At 39.1% G+C, this 6,909-nt stretch overlaps 1 pseudogene; it reads right to left on the bottom strand.

The window, feature by feature from the left end:
* Positions 1-5,026: 5,026 nt before the first annotated feature.
* LOC120248631 lies at positions 5,027-6,647 on the bottom strand (annotated as a pseudogene).
* Between the last annotated feature and the right edge of the window lie 262 nt (positions 6,648-6,909).

The raw sequence follows: 6,909 nt of genomic DNA, 5'->3' as shown, positions 1-6,909 counted from the left end.
GAATTTTTTGAATGTGGTAATTGTCCTAAAGATCTGAGAGGTTCTTTACTCCACATCCTGTGCCATCTTGCAGGCTCTGCCTTCTGTTTTCTACTCAGCGCCTTTCAGACCCAGTGTTTCTGCCAGCATCCTTCCCAAACATCATGTGACCCTCTGATGAGCAGAGTTTTCCCCCTCCTCTGACAGCTATTCTCAGAGCTGTGTGTTCCTGCTAGATCAGTCTGCCCATCTTCCCCAACCTGTCTGACATCCTGTTATGCAGGAAAAACATCTGTGTGTCAAATGGTAGTACATATGTGTTGGGCATATTGTTTATACAGTACACAGATAGGGCTTGCGGTGTTTATGTAGTTACGGTCTCCTTGTACTAATTACAGAGGTCAAGGGGCCCCAGGACTCAACAGACGGGGGACCATTGCCACAAAAATATCTCTCAATATTTTATGGAGATATTATCCATGGATTTATTTATATTTTCATTCTCATCTGCTCTTGGCTCTTAACAAAAAACTAAAGTTCATCGTACTTAAAAAACTTGTACATATTTCTACTTACCCTAAATTTGTCCTCGCTTAAATTTTAAGCATGTATTTCCTTTACTATATTCCAAGTCTCAGTGAACACATTCAGTATACTTCAATATTTTATAGACATTGATTTTTTTTCTACTTTTGGCTTTGACCATTCCGTCTTGATTACTGATTTGTCTCCATGTTTTAGCTTACAGCTCTTATAGCAGCAGTGTGGTGTGAGAACATTCTAGACAGCCAGTATTTCCAGCTTATGTCAATACCATTTGCTAATGGTATTGATATTAGAAAGGGGAGGCAACTGATCATTTTCTCCCTTCTGGATTGCTTAAGAGAAAATGCTGACATAATATTTTAAAAGTAGAGATTTTTCTATAAAAGATTGTTTTACAGTAAGGAAAACTTGGATGTTTTAATATCCTCTAATCAGTAAGTAAAAATTTTGACTCATTGGACAATCTTAACTTTTGCAGTACAACTAGGCACTAGTTAGAACCAGGGGTGTAGCACTATTTTTATTTCCTCGGTTTGTTATTACTGAATCCTCTTTCAGGAATGTTCCCCTCCCATGGGAAAACACCATACACCCAGCAATTTAGCTCTGGACCAAAGAATGCAGTGACTATTGGTGTGTGCTGAGTTAGCATCTGCAGGGAGTGGGTTTTGGGTTTAAAATTCCAACCTTCAGAAAATACTTAGTGAAAATCCACTATGTACATACAACGTGCCATACCAGAAACAGCCCTGGTCCTCAGGGGGCTTATAGTTTAGAGTGGAGATCAGACAAGACCAGCAAGTCAGAAAATATTCATGATGCAAATCAGAGTGGTAACTTCCTGAGAGATAGAGGGCTCCGATGGGACCCCTGAGAAAGGGGAGAATACACCCCACTGGAACCAGAGAAGATTTCATGGATGGAGTCTTGGCAGCACCTTAAATAGTGGCCAACAATGGGTCAGGGAGAGAATATGAGGTAGAAGGCAGCATGGAGGTGGGAAGGTGTAGGATAGGTATGAGAACAAGTGATTCTATGAAGAAAAGTACTGAGATTTCAGCCTTCAAGGGTAGGTTGTACCTGATCGAGAAGAAGCTGCAGTATGAGGCTAAGAAAGTTTTGTGACCCCGGATTCTTCCCCAAACCTTGTAGTTCTTTTGGGTCCTATTTTTATAGTAGCATGTATACTAATATATCCTGGTTAATCTGTTCATGTGCCTACTAATTGTATTACTCTGAGTAATTAGAAGCCCTGGTAAGTAATTTGTTTCTTTGTGTTGTAGACCTAGGGAGCTTAGTAAATGTGGCATTGATTTAAGCTCATCTTTGAAAAAATTTTATTTATTTTTAATGTTTTTATTCTTGAGAGAGAGAGAGAGAGCAGGAGAAGGGCAGAGAGAGAGAGAGAGACAGAATCTGAAACAGGCTCCAGGCTCTGAGCTGTCAGCACAGAGCCCAATGCAGGGATCAAACTCATTATCTGCGAGATGATGACCTGAGCTGAAGTTGGACACTTAACCAACTGAGCCACCCAGCCGTCCCCGATTTAAGCCCATCTTAAGTTTTGTTTTGTTTAGATTTGTTTTGTTGCAGGAATATCATTACCTGAAAAGACATCTCCCTCACTCACACTCACCACACTTTAATGAAGAAACAGATTTTGAAAGTTGACTTTTTTCTCTGAAGGTTATTGATTCTCGCATTTCTTACTGAATTTGGCAGGATCCATTTTGATGTGAGTTACAGCTTTAACAGACTGCAAAAGCTGTTGTCAGCTTGTGGTTATATTGTATATTCTTAGTTTTGGGGGGCAACAGTGTGTGAAAGATGTGGATTCTCAATTGCCTCAGAAAAGGTAGATTACTGGCACCATTAACTGTAGCAGTTTGAAATAGAAGATACATAATATATATAAACTTTTGATGGTCCCATTTCTACATAATAAAGTCTAAGTTTTTGCATGGCATTTAAGCCCCATAGTAATATGCCCAAAGGAACCTCTTGTTCATTGCTCTTCTCTTTCTTGTGCCTATGTTTTGGCCAAAGAGAACCACTTACCCTCCTTAGGCTATGTCATTTCTTTCTTTCTTTTTTTTTTTTTTTTTTTTTAATATTTTTATTTATTTCTAGGAGAGAGAGAGACAGCATGAGCAGGGAAGGGTCAGAGAAAGAGGGAGATACAGACTCTGAAATAGGCTCCAGGCTCTGAGCTGGCAGTCAGCACAGAGCCCGACGCGGGGCTCGAAGCCACGAACCGCGAGATCATGACCTAAGCGAAAGTCGGACGCTTAACCGACTAAGCCACCCAGGCGCCCCAGGCTATGTCATTTCTTTCAATCCTCCTATCTTTGTGCTATTCCCTCTGCTCTATATATGTTAGTGATGGTAACAGACAAATTTTCAAACCTCAGGGGCTTAATATGATTATATTTATTTTTTGCTCAGGTAAGAATGGAATACAGTCACTCCTGGAGGATGGCCTTTCTCCACATGTTTTGAGGGACTCATGTTTCCTCTGTCCTGTGGCTCCCCCGTGTTCATACCACAACTCCCAAGGTTGTCCTTCTCATCTCCAGTCTAGCCAGCTGGAAGGAAAAAGACATGAAGTTCATGAGTCAGAAGCCAAACAAGCCAGGTCTGGAAGCAACAGATGTTGCTTCTCACATTTTATTGCTCAGAACTGACCACAAAGGAGGCTGGTAAATAGTCTAGCAGTGTCCCAGGAGAAAAGGAAAATGGTTTTCAATGACTTCCTAGCCAATATCCTCCACAGTCTTTCTTTCTGGCCACAAATATCTATTCCATTCTTCCTTTCTTTTATAGAACATATCCATTTCTCATAGGAGGCACCAAAGACCTATGAAACCAGTGAAGTGGCACAAAGTTCAGATCTTCAGATGATGGACATGGTGTCTGCATGGGGCCTCTTGTGGTGATCTGTCAATAAAAAGGCTGTTCAGCCTTTCTCCCTCTGAATATAGAGTGGCAAATCAGGGACAGGATAACTAAAAAAAAAAAAAAAAAAAATGAATCTCTCTTTTGGAAAACAGAAGAGCAGAAGACACTCAACAATTTGTAGTTGCTAGTATATATGAAATCCTGAACAAGCATTATGAACGCATCCTGCCTTCATAAGGTGGGGAGTGGGGAAGTTCCTTGATTAGATCATGACTTTGCTCTCCTGGTAGAACTCCTTTGTCCATGGCCCTGGGTCCATCCTCTGGGAGGGTCTTCCATGTCCTGTTTTCCATGGCTACACCTGAAGAGGATATTTGGAGTGTATTCTTGAAGTCTATACAACTTTCACAGCTTGGTTCCTACTTGTGCAAGTGTGAGGTCTTGGGGAATTGTTTTAATGCTCAAATAGTCTAAGGTTTTTTCCGGTTGGGATTATGTTTATTTGGCAGTACAGTTCACTCAAAAATTTAGAAGGCTTTTGATCTGTTAGCATCTAGTCAGTTCCACGTGCCAGTAAATACTTCCAATGTTTGCATAGGTGTCATTCTCAAGTCTTACTTATTTCTTTGCTTTCTTGTCCCCATGGTCTTCCTTCTCAATTTAATGGTGCCTACCTGAGGCCAATAGGTTTGAGCAAAGGTTAACCATTAATATAATCTTCATAATAACACTGAAAAATTTAAATATATATTATTGATTGCTAATCATATTTCAAAGAGTAATATTAAAATATATCATTTTCAGTAGGTTAACATTCACTTAGAGAATCTTATTACAGGTAAAATATAATGTATAGAACTTTCATTTAAAAATACTTTAAATTTGATGGCTCAGTTGGTTAAGCGTCTGACTCTTGATTTCAGCTCAGCCCATGATCTCATGGTTTGTGGGTTCAAGCCCCATGTTGGGCTCTGTACTGGCAGTGTGGAGCCTGCTTGGGATTCTTTCTCTTTCCCTCTCTCTGCCCCTCCACTGCTGTCTCACACACTATCTCTCTCAAATTAAAAAATATAGAAATTTTATGAAAATTTTAAGATTTTTTGAGATTTTGAATAAAGATATATTTTATTATAAAAATATTTCTTTATTTTGAAACATTGGTAAGAATACCTGAATTCCTCTGAAGCCACTAATTCTATTTAGTTATCCAGTTGCTATTTTCAACATTAGTAAGAAATGTTGAATACATTTATAGTTTTATACTGCAATTATATGTCAAGTAATTAGGATAGAATAAATGATATAGACTTTTTTCTGAAGCTTATTTGAGAGAGAATGTGTACTGAAATCTATCCCAGTGACTTTAGCAATGGTTAGTGCAACCAAATTAAATTAATATGTTGTGGTCTTAATAGTTTATAGGACTTAATTTGTTTCTCTTTTTTAAATGTTTATTTTTGAGAGGGGGGAGCAGAGGACCTGAAGTGGGATCTGCATTGACAGTGAGTCTAATGTGGGCCTTGAGCCCATGAACTGTGAGATCATGACCTGAGCCAAAGTCAGATGCTCAACTGACTGACCCATCCAGGCACCCTGGACTTAATTATATTTGAAGGTGTGATGAAGTAGCCCTGTCTTGCCATTTGGTTACATGGTCTGAAATCACAGTTCTGACCAGTGGACATTCTCTTGGTGAAACCATGAGGTAATGTACTCTTGCGAAAATATATGTTGACAGATGGGAAAAAAAATCTCAAGAAATTCTGCTTGACATCTTGATCAAATATCATCTGAACAAGTTACTCTATAGCTTGGTCATGTAAAAAGTATTTACAAAACCTGTCTGAAAATCCTCAGATTTCCAAAAAGAATCCAAAACTTTAAAAGGAAGTAGAATAAATCTAGTAATATCCCAAGAATCTAATTATATTACCAAACTCCCTGTAGCTAATGAGGTAATGAAACCAAACTGATATGGGAACAAAATTCATTTGTACTGACACAGTTCTTCTAAGATTGTATACAAGTCATCCTTGGATTTAAAAGGCATCATGAAAGAGACTGCCCAATAAAATAAGGCATTTTGAGCCAATGAAAAAGACTTTCAGAATGAAGACTATAATTCCAGTAATCCAAAGTACTTCCAGACACTTGGAGAACCCAAAATAGGATTTACAAAGATTAAGTTGTAATAAAGTGACTGAAAAATGAAAGAGAACAAAAGATTCTGCCAAGAATACCAAGTGTACTGAATCTTTGGACACTTTTTCTTAGAAAATCCCAATTTACAGTGCTTTTGTAGACATACATAAAAGTTGTTAGAAGCCCAGTTCCAAGAGAAATTACATGTATTTCTCAAGCTTGGGTTTTCAGCACATTCTTTAGACATGGAGTTTATCTGGATGTGAGCATTTCCAGAGTGAAGGCAGGGCCCTTCTCCTGTCCATCTTGTTGCATGAGCACTTTAGGAGATTAATGCTGCTGCAATGTCCAAAGTTCATGGAGGGTGGTATGGTCCTTGAATGCTTTTTCTTTCATCCACATTCCTTTGCATCAGGATTGTTTCCTCTAATGATGAAGAGTGAGCAGAAGTCTCATAGGGACAATGTGTCAGGGACAATGGGAGACCATCCTATCTCTATAGTCAGGGTTCCTCATCCTCAAACCCAACCACAACTAACTTTGTTAGCCCCAATGGCAGCAACAAAGCTAGGTTTTAATGGGCTTTTGTGTTCAAATATATGTTCAAAATTGTGTTTTAAAATTTGGAGTCCAAAAGCTTTCATACAGCCTTCCTAGTCAGGCTCCCAATTTCTGGACCCTCAGTTTCTGCTTGCAAATTGGCCAATGATTTCCTAAGCTCTTTTTTTTAAAGTTTGTTTATATTGAAGGGAGCGGGGAGGAGCATCGAGAGGGAGAGAGAGAATCTCAAACAGGGTCCATGCTGCCAGCACAGAGCCTGATGTGGGGCTCGAACTCACAAACTGTGAGATCATGACCTGATCCGAAATCAAGAGTTGGATACAACCAACTGAGCCACTCAGGTACCCCACTTGAGCTCATTTCTTCAAATACTTTGCCTGAAATATAAAATAAAAGCAAGCCCACAGTTACTGTCTTGTCAACCACTTCTCCCAGAGTTACAGTGTCAGTGGACATATGTTGTTTTCCAAGTTAGCCCAGGCAAGTTTACCACATGTTTTGCCCCTGTGTAATTTGTCCATTTTTACAGTTCTGTCGTAGATTCACTTATAATAAGTCTTGACATTAAATGGTGTAAGTCCTTCAAATTTTTTCTTTTCCAAAGTTGTTTTGACTGTTATATGTTCTTTTCAGCTCTATATGCATTTTAGAATAATCTTTTCAGTTGCTATAAAAAAGCCTGCTGGAATCAGGAACGGAAGCTGGAGAAGTAAGGATCCAAGAAGGAGAGTTGATGAAGAAGGGAGGTCACAAAGCAGTCTTCCTGAAGCACTGGCATAGTGG

Source organism: Hyaena hyaena, unplaced genomic scaffold (genome assembly GCF_003009895.1).
Source record: "Hyaena hyaena isolate Hyena2069 unplaced genomic scaffold, ASM300989v1 scaffold_601, whole genome shotgun sequence".
NCBI classification, from domain to species: Eukaryota; Metazoa; Chordata; class Mammalia; order Carnivora; family Hyaenidae; genus Hyaena; species Hyaena hyaena.
This window is presented reverse-complemented; position numbering and strand designations above follow the sequence as displayed.